Here is a 23,067-nt window from a genome sequence, read left to right on the forward strand (position 1 = left end):
AAAAAGTTATGATTGATTTACTAAAGATGCTCTAGCCTGGCAGCAGCTCCGCGATGGCTCCGCGTTACGGAGTGAATATAGACTTCATTGTCCGCTGGAATAAAATTCCAACTTCCAGCTCTTTTTATTTATTTTTTAAGGAGATTTTTGTCCTAAAAACCATTAGGGAGTCATCTAAATAGCCCTAAATGCGTAGAAAATCAGTTTTTTTAATAATTTAATCCTCTCTTTCACTCCTAGAATTCTAATCTCAAGAACTTCAAGAACATCAAGACTAGGGTTCATCTTTCAAGATTCTCCATCAAACTTCCCTACTAAGGTATGTAAGGCTTCAATGAGAGTATTTATTTCACTCTTATGCTTAAAGTATTTTGATTCTCAATAATTTCACAAGATTATTAGAAGTAGGGCTAGGGCTTTTATGAAATTATGATCTTTCTTTAATAAGCTATGTTTTTCATCATTTCAATTTGATTTTGAAACCTTATGGTACTTATTTAGCATGATTTTTATGGTCATTCAAACCCTTATGAATTTTAAGTATGAAAATAAGCCTGATATGAATTACAACCTAAATACATGTTATCTTAAGATAAATTTTGAGCTTAGCCTCATATATGATTCAAGATAATAAGTGGTTTTCATACCTATGAGCATTATATGAATATATGTTATTTTTGGAGGACTATTTAGTACCGAGAGGATGCGGGTTTAGAAAACCCAAGTCCCATAACTACGCCCCAACGTAGGATTATGTTTCACCACTTTGTCTATTGACCTTCTGGACCTGAAAGACTCAAATTAGTGGATCAACATAGATATGATATGGTCTTATACTCTGGTAAAGTATATGGAAGCCCTCTCAACTGGTTAGCTGTTGGACATCATGAGCTCATATGGTGTATGTCGGTTATAAGAAACTCCCTAGTTATGCAAATTTCATGACATGTTTTAGGTCTATATGGTTCATTTTAAGTATGTTATTTTATGTATATGATTATTCAAGACTATTAGATAGACTCAACTTTATGTATATGTACCTTTGAAAATAGATTTTTGTGATACTTAGTCATGAACTCCAACTATTTTCTCTTTAGTTCTTTCACTATGCATATGATTTTGGCAACCTTATTTGACTATCCTCGTTATGAAATTTTACGATTATGTTAGTATCATTTACTTACTCAGTATATTGCACGTACTGACGCATATATTTCCCTGCGCTGCATCTTTTTATGATTTAAATTCTGACATTCGTACTTAGATTCTTGGCTAGTGAGGTTGTAGCACTCCCAAATAGCTCTTGGTGAGCCCTCCTCATTTGGGGACACCATTGTTTTAGACTGTCAACTCATTTCCTTATGTTGTCTTTATTTTGAGGTAGTTGGGGGCCATGTCCTGATAAACTTGTTCCATTAGGTTTAAATGTTAGAGGCTTAATTCAGACATTAGTTGTTCACTCATCATGGATTTGTTGATTTCCTTATTAAGACTTATTAAGCATATGTTTCAGCTTCTGCATTAGTTTCATATGATATACTTTGATATGTCATGCCAAGGGTTAGCTTGGGGCCACTCGTGGTTCCGAGTACCGTGTCTCGGCTGGAGCGTAGATCCGGGTCGTGACAGTTTGCCAGCTTGCCGTTATATTTTTTTTATTTTTTTGAGAATGCTCCAAAGTGTTATTCTTTTATTTCTAATAGTGCAAGCATGTATACAACTAAATAACCAAAAAACATTAGTAGAGCGTACCTTAATCATAACATGAGTTTATGTCCCGAAGTTGTAATATTATCCACATCTAGGAGGTTGTAATCCCACAGGATCACTAGTCCTCCGAAGTTTCCCACAGATGGAACTTCTATCCTTTTTGTGAATGGGAACTCTACTATTAGAGTCTAGTGGTCTTGTATTTTTGTTTATACTAAAGCTTTCATGACTATCCCAATCAATTAGAGATCTAAAATTCCTCCCCAAGTCCGGTACATTACAGCCCCTACAATTCCAAACTATGAAGTTCATTGATCGATTTAGGTTTGGTGGAACTATCATTGGTAGTTTGGTACCATAGTTGCATCTGAGGCGGTCCAAATCCTCAGGGTTGGATCCATAATAACTATGAAATTTCCTATTTCTTGGGAGCGAGGAGCACGGATGTCCAGGAAGACTTTCCTTATGTTTGGTGGACATATTAAAATGCATTTTTTCTTATAAGTTTCTTTGAATAGCATTATTTTTACTTCTTTTAACACCCAGATTTTTGTACGGGTTGCTCTCATCATTTCCATTGCCTCTTCTAGTTCCCGAATACTCCAATTTGGTTTTACATTTGGATCTACGACTATCGGGGGCGAGGGGAACTAGTTTGATGTGGTACCTGGGAGAATGGCATTACATTGTTGGGAATATTCATGTTCAGGCCCTCCGCTCCTCTGTTGGAGGTTCTTTCCATCACTATGTTAGTTGGATTCATTTCTTGTCCCTTCATCTGGATGGTCCATGGGCTAGAGCTCCTTCCTAAGATTGATGCGGGAAGAAGGACGGTGGTGGTAGGAAAGGATCTTGAACCTGCATTTGACTCAAAGGGTTGAATTGTGGTTTCTCCCAAGTTGGAAAGAGATAAAAAGGTATTTGGTGGGTCCAGAAAGACAGAGAAGGGTGTAGGACCGATGTCATCCAGACATGGTGGTTGTAAGCTTCCCCTGCCAACCTCATTCCCTCAGAGACTACCTAAGCTAGAAAGGTGGGGTTCTAGGCTACTATCACTACCTCCTAACAGTCTTCAATGGCCGAGAAAGGTAGAGCATGGTCCTGAAGTCATATTTCCAAGTCATATACAGCAGTATACAATATGTATACAGTGAATTATAGGTAAAAAATGCGAAAATACAGGACTGAGGCGAGATACAGGTGTTCGGAATCAAGTGATACATAAAAAGGGTTGATATGCACGCTAATATACACCAGGTGTATACAAAAACGGGTTTAGCATTAACCCCAAAAAATTTCAACAAAATTGGCCCAAAAGGGGGCCCAAATTCATTTCTCCTTTACCTTTAAATTATTTAATTGTCTTTATTTATTGTTTGTTTTTCTTATCATTAACTCTAACTTTAGAATTGTTAATTAGCTTAATTAAATTCCCCAAAAGACGAGTCATTTTCTTTGTGTTGGTTTATTTTAATATATTTCACTTGTTGTTTTCATTTATATTAATCAAGTATATTGGTCAAATTTTATATATTCAATTAAGTTAAAACTTTTGGTTCTGAAAAAGAGATGTTCTTTAATACTTTTTCACTTAATCACATTTTATTCACCTTAAAATTGTTTTTAAGTAAAAGTATTTAGGTTAGTCAATTAAGAAATGATTTTCATGTTTTAATTTATTAAATTGGTTTAAAGTGAATTAAATAAATTCTAATTAATCTAATTTTATTAATATTCCAATCACTTGTATTTCGAGTCAAATGTTTCATTTTGGATCCCTTTCTCTAAAAATGAAATAATATAAAATGTATCATTTATTTAATTATTTTCTCGAAGTTATCCAAATATTGTACAATATTATTCTTATGTTAAATCATTTTTCTAAAAATAGTCAAAATATATTTTAGTCAAATCGCAGGTCAACCGTATGTTAGCGGTCACTTCGAATGCTTAAACTCTTCTCGAAGTGTAAATTGAACCACGAACCCTCTTTGGTATTTTCAAATGATTTTTTCTATTTAAATCTTTGAAAATTATAAGTTTTCTTAATTTCTTTTAAAAATTAAGTGGCGACTCTTTTCTAAGTATTTTTCTCAAATTGTTTTATACTTAGAACATTTCAAAAATGTGATTTTTCTAAGGATAGGAATATTACGGCACAACAGATGTTATATCAGATAGATGTCTACAATGCATTTCTCCAAGGAGACCTATATGAAGAAGTGTATATGACTATACCAGAAGTTTTTCCAAACAGAGAAAAGGTGATGGTCAAGTGTGCAGACTTCTAAAATTCGTGTATAGACTCAAGCAAGCATCCAGCCAATGGAATATTAAGCATAGCCCTGACTTCAGCTGGTTTACAAAGAGGAAGAGATAAGATAGCCATAGTCTTGGTATATGTAGATGATTTGTTGTTGATTGAAAATGATCACTCTATGATACAACACACCAAAGAAGTCCTACATACAACCTTCAGAATCAAAGACTTGGGAGAGCTAAAGTACTTTCTTGGCATTGAATTTGCTAGAAGCAAAGCTGGCATCTTAATGCATCAAAGAAAATATGTTTTGGAATTAGTGGTAGTTATGGAACTTGCAGATGCTAAACCTGTTCCAATTCCAATGGATCAGAACCAGAGGCTTACTACATCTGAATTTGATTAGCATATACCTTTGTCACATGAACATCCAGGACTGGAAGACCCCATTGGTTATCAGAAACTTATTGGGAGGTTACTATACCTCACAACCACCAGACCAGACATTGCATTTGTTGTGCAATGTCTGAGTCAATTTATGCATTCTCCAAAGAAATCTCATATGGAAGCAGCTATGAGGTTGGTTAAATATGTGAAATATGAATCAGGAACTAGGATATTTATGTCATTTGATAGTGATGAACTATTAAAGATATATTGTAATGCTGACTGGGGAGCTTGTATTAATAGTAAGAGATCAATTACTGGTTACTTGATGCAATATGGGAAATCTCCTATATCTTGGAAGTCTAAGAAACGAGCTAATGTTTCCAGGAGTTTGATTTCACATATCAAGGCACTTCATCCAATACTAAGTGCCAACGATCGTAAAGTAGTAATATAACCCAACTAGTGAGTTGGGGTCGAGTCCCAAGGGGGTGGTTTGTAATTGAGAATCAATAGGTAAGTAAGGATATGATCAAGTCAATCATAGCTAAAAATATTTACGAATGAAAGCATGGTTCAAGTTATGGGTGACACAAGTGTCAAATATCAGGGGGATTTGTTTCAACTATCAGCTACAACAACAAATAATACGAAAATAACAAGTATAGGGACGGGTTCTTGGGATGTGATTGGATTATGGGCTAAGGTAGGCAACCGGGTAAATGCAATTAATAGTGAATAGTTGTAAATTAGTGAATAAACTAGACTTTAATGGGGTAAACTTTCTCTCGAATAATTTACCCCGAATCAAATTGGTTTCTCTCGAACACCAATAAGCAGCAATTAAGAACAACCTTCGCTTTAGTCCATTCACTCTCTCGAGCTGAATGTGTGGAAAAGGGTTTAGGGTTCACTCTCTCGAGCTGAACCCATAACAACCCAATATCCATAGACCATCGATTCAGAAATTTTGGTTTTAAAACCTCTCTCTCGAGCAAGTCAAAAACACGAAGTTAGGATTGTATTTGCAACTACAACTCATTAATTTCAACCACAATTAATGAACGAAATCACTTTTAAACAACATTTACACTATCAATTAACAATATCCATCAGCTAAATCATCCCATAATCACATAATTACACCCCAAGAATTGGGGTTTTAGCTAGACATCATAAAAAGGTAAAAATCGTTACCAAGTTGCGTTTCCATCAAGTGGATAGGATTGATATAGTCTTTACAAAGGTCTAAGATGAAGAATCTTCAACACCCACTTTCAATTTCTCAGAAATGGAAATCTTCAAATCTTCAAAGCTAAGGAAATATTGTCTCTAAACTCAGTTCTCAGCTCTCAAACTTGAAAACTGAATAAAAATGAAAACTATTGAATGTTTGATACTAAACTAAAGATTTAAAAATGTATTTATAGTCGCCCAAAAATGTGCTGCGAAGGACTATTCGGCGCAATAAGTCGGGATCGATGATTGAATCGACGATCCTCCCTTTGGTCAATTCCATTGCCTTTTTGCTTTGGCCTTCAACAACTTCAAGCTTTGTAACTTTGGGCGATATGGCACTGCATCGCGAAACCGTTCGGCGACTCGCCGATTGCTCCTTTCTATCGCCTACTTGATTTTCTCCTTCAGGGCTTGGCACATTGGAGCATTAGGGAGACATCAGCCATTCGGCGATTCACCCAATGGATTAGGCGATCCTCAGGCCTTTTTTTCTTTGTCCTTTCAGCTGTCATGTTTATTTTTGCTCATTAGTGTCCATGCTTTGTTCCTCAATCCAAATACCTGAAATTTAAGGATTTACATTAGCTATTGGCACAAAATATGCATTTGAGGGCACTAAATCTATTAAAAAGAAGCCCTAAATGAGTCCAAATCATGGACTCATCAGAGTTCAGTTGAAGCTGAATACATGGTCATGGCTTCTTCAGTTGCAGAAGTGGTGTGGATGACTAGCTTGTTTAAAGAGCTTGGAATAGATATTAAGGTTCCTGTTGCATTGTTCTCTGACAATACTCCAAATAGCTGCCAATCCTTTCTTCCACAAAAGGACCAAACACATTGACATAGACTGTCATTTTATTAGAGAAAAGGTTCAAGAAGGTCTGATTATGCCTGTCTATTTGCCTACTGCAGAACAGCCTGCTGACCTGTTCACAAAAGGACTTGATCGACACCTACACTCATATTTGATGTCCAAGCTAGGGATGAAGAACATTTTCATAGCCTCTAGCTTGAGGGGAGTGTGAAAGAAATCAATAAATGTGTAGATGTACACTGATTAGTTGAAGTAGTTAACAGTAGTTGGTTGTTAAATCTAATCACTTGATAAGTGAGCTTAATTAATGATGAGTAGAGTTGGTTAGAATAAGTCAGATAGAACGTTTGTTAGAAGTGTCAGTACTGTATATAATGTAGTACAATACATTCATTCAGTGATATGAGAGATTTTTCTCCTCTTCTCTCCCAAGTAACCTTCTTCTTCCTTGCATTACTTACATCAGTTGATCACGGATTCTAGATAATTTGACATCCTCTTCGGACAATTGAATCGAAAAGCCCTTATCTGTTGTTCCGTCTTGGCTAAGTGTACACTTGAACAGTTATGAGGGAATTAGATTAATGCTCTAACGTTCACTTTCTACCCAATAGAAATCTCAATGTTATAAATCTCAATGATATATATCATTAATGTACCTGCATTACTTATATACTACTAGTAGATGATTTAGTCTATAAAACTTTTAACTTAAATCAGCCAGAAGATGATTAAATCACCAATTCTTACATATATATACTAGATTTTCAACACATGCATTGCACATGATTATCAATTCAGAAAATTTAAGTGCAGACTTGAATAATAAGCTTCGCACAAAATAATATTGCAGATTCTTTTGTGAATGTTCAATGTGGATCGTTATATATATCTCTTAGTCACACGAACCTATGAAGATGGTCAATGAAAAAATCTATTAGTTAAATGCAATAATGTATATATATATAACATTTTATTGTGAGTAGTAAAACATTATATATATAACATTTTATTGTGAGTAGTAAAACATTTTTAACATTTATCTCCTGGTTTCTTTTTATCTGATAAAAATGATCCATGGCTGGAAGTTTTGTAACTTTAATTTAACACAAAATGAGCCCAAATAAAGGACATTTTTAGAAATTATTACCGGTTGATTTCTCATATGGTCACTAAATTAATAGTTATTAACCGAGAAAGTCATTTTTTTTCTTGATTCCAACTTCCTTCAACAAAAAAAGTGATTTTTTAAACTAATAACTAGTAGTTGAGTAACCACAATTTCATAATTGGATAAAGTAATTACTCAATGGCACTTATAAAATAATATTGCTTGTACCGTTCGTCCAACTTTTTTATTTTCTCTATTTTTGTTTGTTGTTTTGGTTACTTGGAATACGTATTTGAAGTTTCTTATGGTTTCCATGTTATGTTCCAGTGTTTTGCTACTCTATTTATGTGAAGAAATTGGCAATTGCTGGAAAATAGATGAATCAATATACTCCTTTATATGGTTGGTTTCCCATATTGCACTGTATAGTATCTGTCTTAGAGTCTGACTAATCCAGATGAATCTATATACCTATATAAACTTTCAATAAAAAGAACTTGTATTCAAATGAAATAAATTTCTCGAAACATTCAAAATATCTATCTATATATAAAAGGAGAAGAAAAAATGACACATGTCAACACCACAAATTTTCAGAATTTTAAATAATTAATAATCAATAATTAAATAAATAAATATAGACACATGTCAATAATTAGAATGACACGTGTCTAAACCAGAAAAAAACAGCATTTTTAATTCTTAAAATTAATTAAAATTAAAAGAAAAGAAAAGGAACGGAAAACTGTACATAATAGAAACATTTTCCATTCATCCAAATAGTAATACATATTTAGATTAATTAATAAATAGTTATTAGTTATCATTTAATATTCACAATTTTTTATTTTTAAAAAAATCAATATTAATAATTGTTTTTTTTTAATTTCAAATGAAAATTTAAGATAGGTGGGTTGTGCAAAAAGAGAAATATGGGGAGTTGTTATAAACTAAATTATATTTTAAATAATTAGTTAAAAAATAATATATATATATATATATATATATATATATATATATAATATTTTTAAAAAATCTAATAGTAAGCCAAAATAAAAGAAACTACATTATTAGGTTTTAAAAAATAATACAAAATAATTGTCAAATAAAATTGCCAAAACATGTGGATTCAGTTTTTTCCAAAACATGTGTATTCCGTTTTCAGATTTTTTAAAATCATAAACTTATTAATAAAAAAAACTAACTTTAACTTCAGTACTGCAACACGTAGCCCATTTTCCTCTCCCCACGTCAATTAATTTGCAGACTTTTTACTGTTCAAATTTATCAATAAAACAACAAAAATTAATCAAACTTTTAAATTCAAAAATTGATTTTTTTTTTTAAATAAGGTGGTTGCAACTTACTTTGTCAATCTCAACATTAAATATATATATATATATATATTCTCACCGTCTGACATTTGTGGAGAACTGATGAGAGAACAAGAGAGAAAATAACAAAAAATGAAGTGCAATCCAAGAGTATTTTTATCCGGCGTTAAGAGAAGAAACTTATTTCATGGTACTATCAAACGAGCGACATATATTGATTAAATAGCTTGAGTTAGGTTTAAATACTAAGAGCTTCAGGTTATTTGTGAGACTTATAAAGGTTGTGATAAAAAATTAATCCGAGCATACCGTAAAAAATGAATGATTATACTAATAGTCACTTGAATTTTGTACTTTCACTCCTTCTGTTTGGTATTTGCTATTATAGCAAAAGATAATTGGATTTTTTCTGAAATTTTTGTTTTTGCTTAAAATAATGGCTACTCTTTTTCTTTGTTCTTTGAATAAGTGATAAATAATTTATGATGATTTCACAATGAATTGACTCTATTTGATGAAACTTAATATCTGATTGATTTGTTTTTCATGTTTTTGCAGGGATAAATTCATTGGATAATTTATATTGGCATGGCACAGATTACATCCCATCTTAAAATCATACAAATAAATTAAGAAAAAAATCAATCTTTTGAAAGATATTCTAAAGGTGCTAAATTTTATTTGTCCATCTTGCAATTTTCCCCAACCAGATATTTAAGCTATATACATTTTTTATGTTTTATTTAATTTTAGTATTATAATAATAATAATAATAATAATAATAATAATAATAATAATAATAATAATAATAATAATAATAATTATTATTATTATTATTATTATTATTATTTTCTTTACATTAATCCAACGTCACATATGTAAAGGAGGAATACGAAGCTTTATAGATGCAATAAATATGAATTTCTCCTAAATACGGAATGAATATTTGAAATATAAATAAAATTATCATATAACTTAAGTAAGGAATGACCATGAATATACAAGTGTTTTTATTTGATATTATTTACTATTTGTGTAAATAAAATATTGTGTTGTGTCATATATGTTATTTTATTTTTGTTTTTTAAATTTTTTAATTTTTTGGTATATTAACTAATATTTGGCTAATTGGCTATTATCGTTTTCTTTTGTTGGCAGAAAAATGTATTCATTATTTTGAAATATGCATGCATATCAAATTAATAAATAAATAACAAAAATATGATAAGATACCATTGAAATATATGTGATATGACAATACTTAAATTTCTTTCTGCATTTATTTTTAAATTTATAACAATGTCAAGTAATTTTATTTTTCTCCACTTGAAATAAATAGTTTTTAATATATATAAAATAGTGATTTTTAATTTAAAAGTATTCCTGAATGATAGTTCAAGTAATGTTTCTATTTTACAAACTAAAATTTGCATATTCTCCCTACAAATATTCATTATTTTGAAATATGCATGTAGATCAAATTAATAAATAAATAACGAAAAGATGATTAGATACCATTAAAATATATGTGATATGACAATACTTAAATTTTTTTCTACATCTACTTTCAAATTTATAACAATGTCAAGTAATTTTATTTTTCTCCACTTAAAAGAAATATTTTTTAATATATATAAAATAGTAAATTTTTAATTAAAAAAAATCTTCCTGATTGATAGTTCAAGTAATGTTTCTATTTTAAAAACTAAAATTTGCATATTCTCCCTACAAACATAATGTTAATTTATTCAAAAAGGTACTTTGTTAGTATTAGAGAAAAGAATAGTTTTCGTGTAATAATATTTTTCTAAAAAAGTATTTTACTATACACAAAAGCTAAACCAAATTGTTAGTATTAGAGAAAGGGATATTTTGTTTTTAATAATATTTTTCTAACAAAATATTTTAATATACACAAAAGCTAAACCAAATAAGTCATAATTTATAGGCAGTATAATTTAAAAATCGTATCATAATATGTAATATAAAAAATAGACAAAAATGAAATAAAAGTAGAAGAAATATCAAATAATAATATTTATTTTAATTAATCTTAAAAATATTGCTAGAAGATGTACAAAATAATAATTAAAAAAAATATTGTTTACACTTCATATGAACTCAATTCACAAATTTTAGTCTGATATTTTAAGTTATAAATGACACAATAAAAATGAAAAGCTAATTACAGTATCACAAAGGAAAATAAAATACATGCAAAAGATGACAAAAATTTTATACAAAAAAATTATTAAAATATTTATCGAATTTTCAGTTTGGATATTTGTTTAAAAAATTATCTTCAAAATAATATAATTTTAATTTGATAAATAACTATATCAAAACTGTCACATAAAACTGCCAAAACCAAAAATTGATAGTTATATATTATTAATATTTGCAGATTTTCAAAAAAAAAAATAATTTATTAATTACAAAAATACTAAGAAATTACAAACACGTGTAGTCCTTATTAACTTTCCTTTTCGTTTTTTTTAACTATCCTTATTAATCTCTACAACATTCTTTATAGTGATAACATAATTTGCAACTATTCTTATTAATCTTAACATCAAAATAATGTATATTGAATTTTTTATATATGGTTAATAATTTTGAAATTAAAATATTTTGATCTCAATTTGTGGTGTAGTTATTATAATAATTCTATAATGTAACAATAATGTGCGAAAAATCATTTTTCCGGTTGATAATATTCAAAAGTTATGCACATTACATTAAACAAAAATATTATTATAATTAGTAATGATGATTTCAAAAAATTATAAAATTGTTATTCTCTTCTAAGTGGCAATCTAATATCAAGTCACTTGATAGTTTTATAACAAAGTATAAATGGATAAAAAACTTATAAACAATAAAATTAACTATTTGATTAGATAATGAATTAAAAAATGTCATGATTAAAAAAAAAATCAAAACAATTACGAAAAAAGAAGAAAAAGAAAACTATAATAAAGGAATAGTTAAAAATATGTAGGTAAAATATTTTTTTTAAAATAAGTTAAACATAAAAAAAAAAAAAACTAACCTAAATCATCCATAAAATTCCTATATATATATATATATATATATATATATATATGTATGTATTAATCTTCTACTTATACAATAGAAAAGACAAAAGAAATGTTTCAAATCAGTATTTTGTAAATAAGAAAAACATGTCTTCAACAAAAATGTTTTCAAATTATCATTTCTTAAAAAGAATAAATTGAAAATATTATAAATCTGTATTTTACAAAATATGTCACATGTCATCATTAAATAATTATCAAATTTTTAGTATTTTTTTAAAAATTATCTCCAAGAAAATATTAATTTTAATTTGATAAATAATTATCTGTCACATAAAACCGCCAAAAACAAAAAACTAATAGTTATATATTATTAATAATTTTCAGACTTTTTAAAAATAATAATTTATTAATTAAAAAAAAACTAAAAAATTACAAATCAACTAAATGCACGTAGTCTACTCTCCCATTTCTCTCCCACTTCATCTAAACTTTATTTATTAATTAATTAATTTGTAGATTTTTAAATCTTTTAAACTTATCAATAAAAATAATAATTTTAACTTTTTTTTTTTGTTATATAAAGATAAGATTAGTGCTAAAAAGGTTGCAATATGCTTTGTATATTATATTTAGATTTTAGCTAAAAGTAGAGACAAAAATTTTAATACTAGATTTTAGATTGATCTATGAATTTATAAATTTAATTACTTAGGACAATTTTCAATTGAACACACACCAGACATGCTATATATTCATCTTCATTATACTAGAAGAAAGAGAAATTGTTAGAATAACGTTTATTGTCTTTAACGAACATACACTTATAGCACATAAATTAGTGTAAAATTTTGTTAGCATTAATTGTATATATACAATTAAAACGCTATTTTTTTTAATTATACATGCACTTTTGTTACTCAATAATAATTTGTTTAGTTATTTCTAAATTTTAAAAATATTACTATATTTTAAACATCCACGCAACGTGTGGGTACGTATACTAGTTGAATTTAAAAGACAACACAGTTACAAACCGAAGTAAGAAAAGGAAAAATAAATAAATAAAGAAATACAAATTTTGATACCATGCCTTCTAACTTATAATATGAGAACCCTATGGGTTATATATGTTGAGCTGGAGGACTTAAATGAGACATGCATGTTGAACATGAAATATGGGAATTTAATAATATGGAGGTGGTGGTGATGGAGAAGGTGACAAAGAAGGCACCTTGTATTCTTTTTTAGGCAATGAAGGTACCTTTGGAACAAATGACACCTTTTTGTAGTTATCTTTTGGAACTGATGTCTTCTTGTAGTAGTCATTTTTTGGCAAAGAAGGCACTTTGTAATCATATTTAGTCATTGAGGGCACCTTTGGAACAAATGGCACCTTTTGTAGTTATCTTCTGGAACTAATGGTTTCTTGTAGTAATCATTCTTTGGTAAAGAAGACAATTTGTATTCTTCTTTATGCACTGAGGGCACCTTGGGAATATATGACACCTTTTTGTAGCTATCTTATGAAACTAATGGCTTCTTAAAGTAGTCAAATTTTGGCAAAAATGACTCCTTATATTTAGGTTTAGCCATTGAGGGTACCTCTGGAACATATGATGCCTTCTTGTACTTGTCTTCTGGAACTGATGGCTTCTTATAGTAGTCATTCTTTGGCAAAGATGGTACCTTGTATTCCGCTTTAGGCTCTGTGGATACCTTTGGAACATATGACACCTTCTTGTAGTTATCTTCTGGAACTAACGGCTTCTTGAAGTAGTCAAATTTTGGAAAAAATGACTCCTTATATTCTGGTTTAGCCATCGAAGGTGCCTCTGGAACATATGACGCCTTCTTGTCGTTATCTTTCTGAACTGATGGCTTCTTGAAGTAGTCAAATTTTGGGGAAAATGGCTCCTTATATTCTTGTTTAGCCATCGAGGGTACCTCTCGAACATATGGCTCCTTCTTGTTGTTATCTTCCGAAAATGATGGGTTCTTGTAGTAGTCATTCTTTGGCAAGAATAATTCATGTTCGGGAACGAAAGGTACTTTCTTATAGTTATCTTCTAAAACTGATGGCTTCTTGTAGTAATCATTCTTTGGCCAAAATGACGACTTATATATTCCTTTTCCGACTCTGAGGGTACCTTGAAGTCTTCACTTTTGACTATTGTGGTTGGTACTGTTTTATTTAAAAAGGATATATACAAGGAAAATGACTGAGTTTTCGAAAAGTCGATTAAACTTATGGTTTAAGAGAAATCGAATTTCGAAAAAGAACAGAGTCGCCACTTAATTTTTAGTAAAAAAAATCAAGAAAAAATTAAAGGTTTTCAAAAGATTTAAACAGATAAAATCAATTGAAAATAAAAGGGTTCGAAGTTCAATGTACATTCCGAGAAGGTGTTAGGCCCTCGGAATGCCCGCTAACTTGCGGTTGACCGGCGATTTGACTAAAAGTGACTTTGACTAATTTTTGAAAGTTTAACCAAGTAAAAGGAAACTCATTTTTTATTATTATCATTTATTTTTATTTTCATTATTATGATTATTATCATTTTAATTATCTTAGGGAAAGTAGGACTAAAGGGGGGTTTTTCTAAGGGAAAAATAACCTAAGTGACAAGATAAATAATAAAATTAAAGCTAAGTGTATATATATATATATATATATATATATATATATATATATATAAAAAATAAGTGAAATGACTATCTTGGGGAATTTAATCAAATTAAACCATGAACCAAATAAAAGCGTTAGTCAAATACAAATAAAAAGCAAAGGAAGGAAATATTAAATTCGGGCCTTTGGCCCAAATTCCCAAATCTTGAACCTGTCCTATTCTAAATTTTACCCAAAAAATAAGGGACTTTGGCCCATTTTCGTGTCCAAAAACAGCGTATACACTGATTGTATATCAGTGCATTCAGCTCGTATATCAACCCCGTTTCCTGTATCTTAGGATGTATATCTAGTGTATACAGCCCGCGTCAACTCCCAGCACCTGTATTTCGAATTTATGCCTAGTATTTCTACATTTGACCTGTATATCCTTGTATATTCTGCATATATTTTGCATATTCCTCTATATATAACGTGTATACAGACTGCTTTTGGACTTTCCGAAATCCATGTTAAACTTCCAACTCAAAAATTCACACACTTTGCTCCTAATTCGATGGAGTAGACCCGAATAGATAGGGACTTGGGCCTTCAAGGCCCATTAAGGAATGCCGAATAGAATCCGATTGACTCATGGGAGATTCGTATGCAACAAAAGAAAAGAACATAATAAGGATCACATTAATTAATTCAAATAAATAATGACATTTCTTAAATTATGACAAAAGTCTAAAGGAAAATAATTCAACAGTGCTAACACATTTTAGTCCCTAAGGCCCTTCTTAGGATGAATATATCTTCCAACACATTTAATCAAAGATAAGTGGACATCAATATGACCAAATAACCTGGCAAGAAAATTAGAAACAAACACAATCTTGCTACGAGAAACTATATTGGGCAGTGCTATTAATTTTTGATCATTAAGACTTACCAAGGGTGTATTGAAATATATATATATATATATATATATATATATATATATATATATATATATATGTATGTATATATATATATATGTATGTATGTATATTTTAAACCGGCAAAGAACTAAACAAGCTATTCTTGGCTATACTAAGCATTAAAACTCTAGAGCTCAAGGCATTAGGTAACATTCAAGAACAATACATAGAAGCAAACAACCTAAAGCTCGACAAACTAATTAAGCTTGCACCAAACCACCACATATCTATAAGCTACGGAAAGAGGGGAAACTCTTGGTAAATTTAATAGGATACATCAACCTATCCCTTTTCAAAATAGCATGAGATTAAAGCACAATGACATGTAATACTTAAATTGATTTGTATCCTAGATGCTATACATTATACCATGAGGAAAAGGGAAAGAGACAGAAACTAGGGATACAATATTAAATTTATCCATTTTTAAACAATACATAACCATGTCTTTCATAAAGAAACAGATCATAGGAAACAACAAATCATCGAATCGAATCACAAAGCGAACTAAATCTACTTAATATACATCTGAATTTAGTCGGAAGGACAAAACAAATTTAAGAGGGGGGAGAGGTTACCTTCTTCGGAGCAGCGTTCCGGGACAAACGAAGCTTGGACTGATTTCCACCACCACCCTTGAACTGATTCCAATGAACAGGGACAGAGACTAAAATCTAGACTTAAGAACCTATGGCTTCAAACATTAAGAGTACTTGATCTTCCTTTGTTTTCACTCTCCGTTTGAATTAATTTTGACTTCTATATCTAGTGTGCCCTTCCGTATCACTCCATATTCGTATATATCTGTATACTCTCTATATCTATTCTTGGTCCAACCCCCAACAAATAAAGGGAAGAGGGCTATTTATAGCTGAAATTAGGGCACATTCGGGAGGGAAAGAGGATTGAATTATTGAATTCAAAATTTGAATTCCTTTGAAAGGATCCGGTTCCAACAGCTGGAATTCGTACAATTTCCAAAGGATTGATAAAAGGAGCCGTTGGATTTCTGTACAAAATTGTACAATTCCCTCAACGGATTGAAATTGAGAGCCCTTGATTTCTTGAGCAAGGACGATTGAGGCGCGAGATGGAGACACCTGGATGATTCGGGAATACTGTTGCACGAGAGGATAAGGAGAGAGGGAGAGAGCACGTGATTTGGGTAGGGTTCGCATCTAGTGCGCGATTCTGGGTTTCACGCGAGGAAGAAGAACAAACAGGGGTCACGGTGGGTACTGTTTTGAATTGTTGTATTGTATAATTGCTGCTGATGTATTATATTGTTATATTTGATGGGTTTTTTTATTATTTTGTATTGGGAATGTGCCTGGGTTATGGGCTGCTGGTAAATGGAGAGAAAAGGGCCCAACACTTGGTGTCTAAATGGGTTAGAGGTATGGCAAGAAAATGGCTAAAAGTGCAATACAAATTAATTAATAAGCTTCTTTATTTCAACAAATAAAATAATTAATATAGTTATAAACTAATTAATTTAAGATATAAACTATTATATAACTAAAATAATTAACCAGATATTTAATTAAAACTAAATTATTATTTTTTTAGACGATTTTTGAATATTCATAAAATACTAAATTTATATACATAATTATGTAAAATATGTATATTACCTAAAAATTATAAAAAGTGACAAAACTATTTAAAATAACTTGAAAAATATTTTGAATTTTATAAAGTAAATTATTTCAAATCGTTTGGAATTTTAAGAAGCTCGAAAATTAATTCCTATCGTGGACGGTCAAAATTGGGTGTCAACAGGTACTTTATTGTATGTTGAATATGATGATTCATAAGAATAAGGTGAATATGCCATAGTGCAGGTAGCAATTAAGAAAAATGCCAAAGCACAAGCAAATTGAAGCCATTGCTTCTTCATTTGGCTTCCCATTGAGAAGAATTGGATTCTAAAGCTAGATATTTGTTTATTTTTCTTTTTCTAGTGTGTTTTAGAATGGAGGAATTAGGAGTTTATATAACATAACTAAGATGGTGATTTGGTTATTTAATTTGGATGCTCTAAAAATATAAATAATCCAAACATATCAAATATTTTGCCATTTTTTGGTTAGTACTGTTCCACTAAGGTTTTGAGATAATGGGAAGCCATGATCAATTCATACACATTTGTTTGACTCACCTATTTTTAAAGTTTTAATCCAATTTTTTATTGACTTCCAAGAATGTTGTTCTTTTTTTTTTGTTGGTATAGTGAAAATTTGATTAAATTACTAGTTTTTAAAAGTTGAGATATGTGTAGGCCTAAAAGATATTGTTCATTATTTGGTGTCCATTAATTATATGTACTTGTTGTGCACGACTTATAATCCACATCATGGCACCACACTTTTTTTTTTAAAATCGCAGTTGCTATTTTTTGGATGCACATTGAATAAATCCGCTTATGTGCAATATCATACAAATCATACATGAGATGTAAGTAACTCTGAGCAAGCCTGTTGTGACAAATCAGTTGAAAAAGCATACGTTGGCAGAAGAAATCGATCTCTTTCCTCTCTTATCCTTGCGAGATACCATGAATACTTTTCATTACCAAGAATGACAATATTTTGGGTTCGATTAGTTCTTCTTGATACAAACAGGAAAAAATTAGAAGCTATTGTTTTAATGTCATATATTTGATGTTTTTGGTTATTAACTCAAATTGATTCAAATTTGCGTCGTGTATGATCTATTTTTAAGAAAAAAAGTGCTCTATATATGAGATATTACTTCAATCTTCCCTAGGATCAAACCCTACCACAAAGTTAATTGAGTCAATCAATTTTTTTTTTAAAAAAACACTCTCAAAATATTTTAGAAGTGCTGGCTTTAAAAAATTTCATACTTTAAGAATAGAACTTCTGCAATATAGATCAAATGCACCTAAACAATAACAAAATGATAAATATTGAAGGGATAATGAAAAATTTGTGACATTTTATCTTAAGTAGTGTAATATTTATCGTCGAGTTTTTCTTTATCTGAATGAAATGGTTCGCTTTATTTCTTTATCTCCCAAGAATTGTATGTTTATAACAATAGAGATCGTTTCTTTCTTCTTTCCAATTCTATTGAGTAATTTATCAGGCGATTCACCCAATATAATCCTTAGTAACCTATTTTTGAAATATTATTTGATTGTTGTTATGTTCCAGAGTTTTGTTATTAATAGTAAGTGAACAAATTGGTAATTGATGGAAGAATAGATGAAAACTACATAAACTCTCAATAAAAAGAACTTGTATTCAATTGAAATAAATTTCTCGCTCAAAATATAGAATTTAAATGACAAAACAATTACAAACCGAAGTAGGAAAAGGAAAAATAAATAAATAAATACAAATTTTGATATCATGCCTTCTAACTCATAATATGAGAACCCTATGGGTTATATATGTTGAGCTGGAGAAGGACTAAAATGAAACATCCATGTTGAACATGAAAGATGGAAATTTAATAATATGGAGGTGGTGGTGATGGAGAAGGTGATGGCTTCTTGTAGTAGTCACTCTTTGACAAAGAAGGCACCTTGTATTCTTCTTTAGGCACTGAGGGCACCTTTGGAACATATGACACCTTTTGTAGTTATCTTCTGAAATCGATGGCTTCTTGTAGTAGTCATTTTTTGGCAAAGAAGGCACCTTGTATTCTTCTTTAGGAACTGAGGGCACCTTTGGAACAAATGGTACCTTTTTGTAGTTTTCTTCTGGAACTGATGACTTCTTGTAGTAATCATTCTTTGGTAAAGAAGGTACCTTGTATTCTTCTTTAGGCACTGAGGGTACCTTTAGAACATATGACACCTTTTTGTAGTTATCTTCTGAAACTAATGGCTTCTTGTAGTAGTTATTTTTTGGCAAAGAAGGCACCTTGTATTCCTCTTTAGTCAATGAGGGCACCTCTGGAACAAATGGTACCTTTTTGTAGTTATCTTCTGGAATTGATGGCTTCTTGTAGTAATCATTCTTTGGCAAAGAAGGTACCTTGTATTCTTCTTTAGGCACTAAGGGCACCTTTGGAACATATGATACCTTTTTGTAATTATCTTCTGGAACTGATGGCTTCTTATAGTAGTCATTCTTTGGCAAAGATGGTACCTTGTATTCCGGTTTAGGCTTTGTGGGTACCTCTGGAACATATGATGCCTTCTTGTAGTTATCTTCTGGAACTAATGGCTTCTTGAAGTAGTCAAATTTTGGAAAAAATGACTCCTTATATTCTGGTTTAGCCATCGAGGGTACCTCTGGAACATATGACGCCTTCTTGTAGTTATCTTCTGAAAATGATGGCTTCTTGAAGTAGTCAAATTTTGGCAAAAATGACTCCTTATATTCTGGTTTAGCCATTGAGGGTACCTCAGGAACATATGACTCTTTCTTGTAGTTATTTTCTGAAAATAATGGCTTCTTGTAGTAATCATTCTTTGGCAAGAATGATTCGTGTTCGGGAACAAAGGGTACTTTCTTATAGTTATCTTCTGAAACTGATGGCTTCTTGTAGTAATCTTTTTTTGACAAAATGACGACTTATATTCCTTTTCTGACTCTGAGGGTACCTTGAAGCCTTCACTTTTGACTACTGTGTTTGGTACTTTATTAGATGTTGAATCTGATGATTCATAAGAATTATAAGGTGAATAAGCCATAGTGCATGTGGCAATCAAGAAAAATGCCAAAGCACAAGCAAATTGAAGCCATTGCTTCTTCATTTGGCTTCCCATTCAGAAGAATTATTGGATTCTAAGTCTAGATATTTGTTTGTTTTTCTTTTTCTTGTGTGTTTTAGAATGGAGGAATTAGGAGTTTATATAGCATAACTAAGATGGTAATATGATGATTTAAAAATTAAATAATCCAAACATATCAAAGATTTTGCCATTTTTTGGTTAATGCTGTTCCACTAAGGTTTTGAGATAGTGGGAAGCCATGAACAATTTTAATCACCTATTTTTAAAATTTTAATCCAATTTTTTTATTAACTTCCAAAAATGTTGTTCTCGTTTTTTTTTTTCTTTTTTGTTATATTGAAAATAGGGGTGTGCACTATTCAGATTAAACCGAATAACCAAACCAAATCAAACCGAATTTTTATTTGGATTGGTTTTTTGGTTTTTTGGTTTTTCGGATTGGTTTTGGATTAATAAATTACTTGTCTATTTTTTTGGTTTGGTTTTGGATTAAAAAAATAAAAACCAAAATACCGAAAAAAGCCTAACCGAATAAAGGAAAACCAAACCAAACCAAATTTATTTTGGATCGGATTGGGTTACACTTTTACAAACCAAAAACCGAAAAATCCAAACCGAATAGTGAAAAACCAAATGCACACCCTAATTGAAAATTTGATTAAATTAGTTTTTTTAAAAAGTTGAGATATGTGTAGGCCTAGCAAATATTGTTCATTATTTGGCGCCCATTAGTTATATGTACTTGTTGAGCACGACTTATATTCCACATCAATATGACACCATACTTTTAAATTTTTTTTTTTTCTTTTTCTTTTTTTTGGAAATTTTCGGATTAATTTATAGTTGCTACTCTTTGGGCGTACACATAATAAATCCGCTCATTGCAATATCTTGCAAATCATACATGAGATGTAAGCTGCTTTAAGCAAACCCGTTTTGACAAATTAACTGAAAAATGTTGTACCATACATACTTTTCATTACTAAGAATTACAATATTTTGGGTTTTATTAGTTCTTGATATAAACAGGATAAATTAGAAGTTATTGTTTTTAATGTCATATATTTAATGTTTTTGGTTATTACCTCAAATTAACATCGTATCTATTTTTAGGAAAGAAGTGATCTATGATATATTAATCCATTCCCTAGGATTGAACGCCCTACCAAAAAGATAACTGAGTTAATCAAATTATTTTTAAAAATTTCTCAAAATATTTAAGAAGTTCTGGATTCAAAAAAAATTCATACTTTGAGCTCAAAACTTCTGCAATATAGATCAAATGCACCTATACAATAATATTGAAGGGCTTATGAAAAATCCGTGACATTTTATCTTAAGTAGGATAATATTTATCTCCGAGTTTCTCTTTATCTGATTAAAATGATTCACTATTTGGTTTGCTTTATTTCTTTATCTCCCAAGAATTGTATGTTTGTAACAATAGAAATCGTCATATATTAGGAAATGCACCCAATATAATCCTTAGTTACCTATTTTTGAAGTATTTGATAGTTGTTATGTTCCAGAGTGTTGTTATTAATAGTAAGTGAATAAATTGGCAATTGCTGGAAGAATAGATGAAAACTACAGAAACTCTCAATAAATAGAATTTGTATTCAATTGAAATAAACAATCCTCTGGAAATATTGAAAATACAATATAATTTAATTAAATGATAAAACAATTGAAACTCGAACTAGAAAAAGAAATTACATGTTATAAGAAGCAACTCATATTCAATTACTTTCATGTTCCAATTTACGTGACATAATTTATTTTTTAGTCCATCATCAAATGATTGTCACCTTCTGAAAATAATTTAAATTTAAACTTTCTATTCACCCTTAATGAAATAACTTATAGTCATATGACTAATCAACAAGAGTTTTAGATCACAAACTTTTTTTAAAAAAAATCTTAAATTTTATGTCGATTCAAACAGAGTCACAAAAATTGAGATGAAGAAAACCTAAAAGATAAATGTTTAATCTTCTTAATTGATTTGGTTTATTTGTGGCCTAGTTTTCATAGGATTAATTATTGGGAAACTTATTGAAACCACATGCATTTAGGGGTTAATTACATTTTATTTCAGAAATTTTCCCAAATACAAAAATTTTGAATTTTTCATTGCTCTCGGATTACATTACAAATGATACATTACTTTATGGGATGGATGCATCCAAGAGAGGATAGGGATTTATACGAGAGTGGATAGGAATGTATCTGAGAGGGGATAGGGCTGTATCCGAGAGGGGATAGGGATGTATACAAGAGTGAATAGGGATATATCCGAGAGGGAATGATTGTATCTGAGAGGGAATAGGGATGTATCCGAGAGGGGATACGGATGTATCCAAGAAGGAATTTTTGTAATTTTTTAAATGATAAGAAATTTTAGAGATTATAATATTTAAGTTGTGTATTTATATAATTTTTCATTAAATATCATCTATACATAACTTATTCTATGACTCTTACGTGATTTGTACGTAAATATGACAGTGTAGTTGAGTGCAATATTATTAATATTGACCCGGCCGGCCGATAATTCACGAAACAACACTTGTGCATTGAGTTGAGAAATGATCTTTTATATATAAAAATAAACATCTTTCAGAAAAAATAAATCTAAAAATTAAAAAAATAATTGTGAAGGGCTACAGAAACAAATCTCTCAATACCAACAAAATACATTTTATATCTTTAGACAAAATAAATTAAATACAAAAGGAGACCAATGACTAGACCCGTTTGCAAGTTACTTTCTCCATTTCTTTTTAATTGTCATAATTTTCTTTTTGAAAGTCAAATGATATAAATTTTGATAAATATTTTAAGATGTATTTTTTCATCTTATAGGTATGAA

At 30.2% G+C, this 23,067-nt stretch overlaps 2 pseudogenes; both read right to left on the reverse strand.

Moving 5' to 3' along the window:
• Positions 1 to 13,079: 13,079 nt before the first annotated feature.
• LOC125820253 (protein PELPK1-like) lies at positions 13,080 to 17,396 on the reverse strand (annotated as a pseudogene).
• Positions 17,397 to 18,961: 1,565 nt separating this feature from the next.
• Positions 18,962 to 20,228, reverse strand: LOC125820243 (protein PELPK1-like; annotated as a pseudogene).
• Between the last annotated feature and the right edge of the window lie 2,839 nt (positions 20,229 to 23,067).

Source organism: Solanum verrucosum, unplaced genomic scaffold (assembly GCF_900185275.1).
Source record: "Solanum verrucosum unplaced genomic scaffold, falcon-dt-bn FXZP01000229.1, whole genome shotgun sequence".
NCBI lineage: Eukaryota > Viridiplantae > Streptophyta > Magnoliopsida > Solanales > Solanaceae > Solanum > Solanum verrucosum.